The sequence below is a fragment of the Canis lupus genome, chromosome 5, assembly GCF_048164855.1.
Source record: "Canis lupus baileyi chromosome 5, mCanLup2.hap1, whole genome shotgun sequence".
Lineage (NCBI taxonomy): Eukaryota > Metazoa > Chordata > Mammalia > Carnivora > Canidae > Canis > Canis lupus.
This window is the reverse complement of record NC_132842.1, coordinates 46,038,017-46,044,090: the sequence shown is the minus strand read 5'-3', so window position 1 is coordinate 46,044,090 and position 6,074 is coordinate 46,038,017.

Here is a 6,074-nt window from a genome sequence, read left to right as displayed (position 1 = left end):
TGCCCTCTCTGATTACTTTAATGTAAGAATATAGTGTGTAATACATATAATACACAGAGTATGTGTTAATTGACTATGGTATCACTAGAGCTTCTGGTCAACAGTAGGCTATCAGCAGTTAAGTTTTGGGGAAGTCAAAAGTTGTCCACAGTTTTTCAGCTGCATGGCATAGGGGTCAGTGCCTCTAAACCCCACCGTGTGAACCAGTCAACTGTATATCCTACAGCAGTTTCAACTATGCTTATCATATTGTTCCCTACATTCCTAGAACTTTTTTATCTTTTAACTAAAAGTTTGTACCTTTGACTACCTTCATCCAATTTCTCCTCTGTCCCATCCACTACCCACTGCCTCTGGTGATGAGGAAATATTTTTACAGAAGAATACCAACTAATAAATACAGAAAGAATGGACAGTATGAGAAAACCTCCATTCTGCAACTCTGTATGAAATAACTGGCTGTAGTAAGACTCCTCAGTGTGGATGGAACCATTAGATGAATGGCTGATGGGCAGATTTTTCTGTGGGTTACCCCACAGATGACTACCAGTAATATGTGGGGCTGGGGTGGTGCACTTTATCATGGTGAGATGAGACTGACACCACCTCAACACAGAGACCAAACTATCAGGAATATGGGACACCTGCTGGGATGCCACTGGAATTACAGTCTTCCTGTGATGGGTTCTTCCTAAGAAATGTTCAAGAGAAACCTTAGCCCGCATTTTTAACTTGAAGTTCAAAGGAAATACAGAGGACAAAGGAATAAAGTAAATGAAACCACCGGGAAAGGATAAAATAAATTCAGAAAATGGACATTTTATAAGACATCTAGCCTGGTTTCTTCGAAAAGCCAAAGAGAGTAAGTAGTGGTTCCTGCAGAATTGACTTAGGAGTCCTAACAGAATGCCTCCTTTTGTCTTCAATTGAAGATGTTAGTGTGAACAACTGAGCTACAAAATGCATTTTGGGAATAAGTGAGAAAATATGAGTGTGAACTAGGTATTAAGGAATTACTGTGTGTTTTTTGAAGCACGGTAGCACTGAGTATTTTAGCTATATATATGAGAGTCCCCCCATTGTGAGAGATACATGCTGCACCATTTAAGTTTAAGCATGTTATGATGTTTGTAACAAACTTTAAATGGCAAGAGAGGGAAATATATGTAAACAGTTCTTGGATTTGTTGGTGGATCTGTGAGTATTCACTGTACCCTTTTTGCCCCAATTCTATATATTTGATTTTTTTTTCACAATTACGTTAAACAAAAAGAGCCTCCAAGTTTCCAACCTGTCATTGCTGCTACACAGTGAGGAGCCAGCAGCCCTATGTCTCTATTGCCTCCAGGGCTTTGCTGTTTCCCCAGTGGCTAGAGATCCTGGGTTGTAGGCACTGCATTGAGCCTTCAGAGCCAGGAATGCTCTTTGCATCCCCGACTTCCCCCAAACTGAGTCAGGTGTGGATATAGAAGTGTTGGTGGATGGAGGAGTATGGGGGTGGGAGGGGATATTGTTTGAGCAGGGTAGTTTTGAGACTTCTCAAGTGCAGCAGCTCACTTTCCACCTGCACAGCCACTCACAAGCTGTTTTCCAGGGCAGGCACTTGGAGCAGAGCCTGGGAAGCCATTTCCTCTGTGGCATCCCCTGGACAGGCTCTGAGAGCAGCACACCTGCCTCTCCCCAGCCTTTATCAGCCAGCGGCTAAGCTGCAGCTTCCCTCACATTCCAAGTCCTGAGTGTTTTCTCCGTTGGCTGGTGGTTATAACCTCCTATATGCATCTCCCCACCTCTTCCTCTCTATTTCCATTTCCCCGAGTCAAAAACAAACCAAAAGAGCAAACAAAACCAGTGCTTTTTTGCTCACTCTTCCTCCTTGGTAGTTCCATTCATTTTTGTTCAGCACCTTTCAGTAAACCAGATGCTGGAGAGAGAAATCTCTCCCCTGAGCCTTGGATTAAATTCCTGTCCGTTCCTCGTGTCCTTGCTAATGCTCGTCTTGCCCCTTCCTTTCTTCTGAGTATTAGGTAGTAACAACACTACTGATCTTTTACTGTGTGTCAGCTCACTGCTTTAAGCACATTCTGTGCCTTGGCTTATTTAATCACAATAACCTAATAAAAGAATCTTCATGTTCCGTAAGGGGAAACTGAGACATAGGGAGGCTCAGTAATTTATGCAAGATCAAATCTAGGATTTGTCTATTTCTTTTTTTTTTAAGATTTTATTTATTCATTCATGAGAGACAGAGAGAGAGAGAGAGCGCGCGAGAGCGAGAGAGAGAGAGAGGCAGAGACACAGGCAGAGAGAGAAGCAGGCTCCATGCAGGGAGCCTGACATGGGACTTGATCCCAGGACCCCGGGATCACAACCTGAGCCAAAGGCAAACACTCAATCACTGAGTCACCCAGACATCCCTAGGGTCTGTCTATTCTCAGTAGTTTTATACTTATAAATTTGTTTATCTGGAAAATAATTGAGTTTCTACTCTGTGCCACATATTATTGTAGACATTGGGAATGTAGCACTGAAGAAACCAGTGTAACTGTCCTCATGGAACTTTCATACATCTGTAGAAGAAAACTAATAACCAAATAGAGTGTATAAAGCGCTGTATGCATCAGAAATCTTACCCAGATGATAGTAACAGAGGGAGAGTGGACTGGGAAGGCTTCTTTGATGAGCTATACACTGTCACTAAAAATGTATTTTTATATGTATTTTTCACTAGGTAACCTATTTTCTTGGCTTAAACATTAAAACCTATAAAAAAGTGGTCAGCTTTTCCTCCTAGAAACGTTATGCTTTATGCATATTTAAGCCTGTAAAATTATATTTTCCCTTTCTTTTTGTCTCCAAGGCAACATGCTGTACTATACCATATGCTGTCCTACTTGCTTTTCACAATATTTATTTTGGAGATCTTACCATATCAGTACTTCAAAAGCCTCATTTTGTTTTTACAGTTGCCTACATTTTCATAATATGAATGTACCATCGTTTATTTAATCAGACCCCTTGCTGGAGATACTTAGGTTTATTCTAGTCTCCAGTTGTTGGAAACAATGCTCCAGTAAATAGCCCTATACATCAGGAGTTGGCAAACCGTTTCTACAAAGGGCCAGGTAGTAAATATTTTAGGCCTTGTAGACCATATGGTCTCCATCCCAGCCATTCACCTCTGCTGTTGTAGCATAAAGGCGACTGGAGACAATGTGTAAGCAAACAGGCATGGCTGTTTTACAATAAAAGCTTATTTGCAAAAACAGACATTGAACTAAATGTAGCCAGTGGGCTGCTTTATTTGCTGATGCCTGTTATCCATCATTTTATATGTTGCATTATCTCCACAGGATAAATTCCTAGAGGTAAAGATGCCCATGAATTTCAAATTTTGGTAGAATCTACCAAATTACCTTTCACTGAGATTGTACCAATTTGCTTTCCCACCAGCAATATACCAGAGTACTGGTTTCTTCCACACTTTACCAATTTAGTATGTTCACACAAGCTTTAGGATTTTGGCATTTCCATAGGTAGGAAATGGTATTTCAGAATGGTTTTAATTTCAGTCTCTCTTCTTATGAGCGCAGATGAGACTCTAGAAGAACCATTTGCTCTCTATTGCCTAATGGGTCTTTTGAACATCAGCTTGTATAAGCTCTTTATTTAATAGGAAGGTAAACCCTTTCTCTGTGATACATTGGAAATAATGTTTTCAGTTTGTTATTTATCTTTCGACTTGACCTATTATTTTTTTTTTATCGAAAAGGTTTTGTTTGTATATAGTTGCATTAGTGGATCTATTATTTTATGGATCCTGATTTTGTATAATAGGGAAATATCTACCACACAAGGCTATAAGTGAATTATCCTGTATTGCTGTGGGATCTCATATTTTATATTTCGAACTTGAATCTAATTGGAATTTAGCCAGGTATAAATTAGGGATCCATTTTACTTTCTTTCTGAACATTACCAAGTTGTCTCTGTGGCATTTAATAAGTAATCTGTCAAAATAGTGAGGTAAACCTGATTTCATTTGACACCTTCATGATATATTAAAATGCTATATATATGTTGGATCTTTTTCTGGACGTTATGTTCCACTGATCGACGTTACCACTCATGTGCCATGTGAAGCTAAAACTTTAATTACTAAAGCTTTATGGTACCTGATAAGGCTAACCCTCCCCCCCCGCCACTCCTGCAACTTCTCTTTATTTTAGGATTTTCTTTGATAATCCTGCTAATTTTTTATATGATCTATAGAATCCTCGTGCCTAGATGTTTTTTAAAAAGTTGCTTTATTTGAATTAATTTCTAATTTAATCTAAGGAGAATTGACATATTTAAGATATACTGTATCTTCCTCTCATGAACATGGAACAAAGTTCCATTTGTCCAAGTGTTCTGCATCTTAAGAGTTTTCTTCAGGGCAGCCCGGGTGGCTCAGCGGTTTAACGCCGCCTTCAGCCCAGGGCCTGATCCTGGAGTCCCTGGATCGAGTCCCATGTCAGGCTCCCTGCACAGAGCCTGCTTCTCCTTTTGCCTGTGTCTCTGCCTCTCTCTCTCTCTCTCTCTCTCTCTGTCTCTAATGAATAAATAAAATCTTAAAAAAAAAGTTTTCTTCATACAGGTCTTGCACATTTCTCATTTGTTCTCAGGTGTGTTAACTTTTTGTTATTGTTGCTTTGTAAGATCTTTTCTTCCACCCCATTTTCTGACTATTGTTGATTTTTGTGTATCAATTTCTTTTTTTAAAAAGATTTTATTTATTTATTCATGAGAGACACAGAGAGAGAGAGACAGAGGCAGAGACACAGGCCGAGGGAGAAGCAGGCTCCGTGCAGGGAGCCTGACATGGGACTCAATCCTGGGTCCCCAGGACCACACCCTGGGCCGAAGGCAGGTGCGAAACTGCTGAGCCACCCAGGGATCCCACGGGTATCAATTTCTACAGCCTGCTACTGAATCCTATGCTTCATAAGCTATCTCTCTTTAAATTTATTTTCTAGGATTTTTCAGTCACATCATTTATAGACCGTGATAGTTTTAGTTCTTTTCCATTTTACTGTCTGTTATCTTTCTTCTTTAATGTTAAGATTCAATCCTTCTGGTAGAGTAGTAATAATGGTAGTAAAGATGAGCATCCTTGCTGTTTCCTACCTGGAGTTCTAGAGCTTTTCCCTATATGGCATGATGCCAGCTTTTAAGTTGAGAGCTATATTTTATCCTTGTAGCTAAATATCTTATTGATTTTTAATTTAAGGGTTTTTATTAAAAATAGACGCTGACTTTGTGAAATGCTTTTTAAGTACTTGTGAAAATGATTGACTTTCTCTTGGTATGTATTAATATGAATCATTAATATTATGTCTATTGCTAAGTGATATTGATTTCTCAATACTGAAACATCCTTGCATTCTTGGGGTAAATTCTACTTCATTGTGGCATGATACTCTGTTACTATGCTGCTAGGTTTTATTTCCTAATATCTTATTTTAAAATTTACATAAATATTCATGAGTTATTAATGTAATAACTTATATTACTTATAGTAAAGTAACTTTTCAGCACATATCATCTAAGCCCCCATCTTATGCTTAACTTGTTGAATATTTATGTAAATATTAATATTATTATTAACTTTGATAGCTTCACAGAATTGCCCTGTGAAACCATCTAGGACTGATGTCTTTTTAGGGGACAGTTCTCTGACAATATCCTACACTTTCCTCTATAGAAATGGTCTACTTAAACTTCTGAAGTTTTCTCGGGTCAGATCTTAGAAGAATATACATCTTATTTATGTGGAATTAAGTAGTCCCCAATTATTCTTTGAATTTCCTCTGTGATTATTTTGTTTAAGCAGATTTTCTGTCTTTCAGCCTCTGTTTTTAAGGGAAAAGGGAAAGTGTGGGCTAGTTAAGTTACTCTGTTTTATTACTTTTTAAATAGATTTATTTTCCTTCCTCATTTATTGACATAAATATGTAAGAATATGAATTTGCCTCTGGGTATTTTAGTTCAGAGTTTCCCAACCTCAGAGCTGTTGACATTTGGGGCCAGGTACT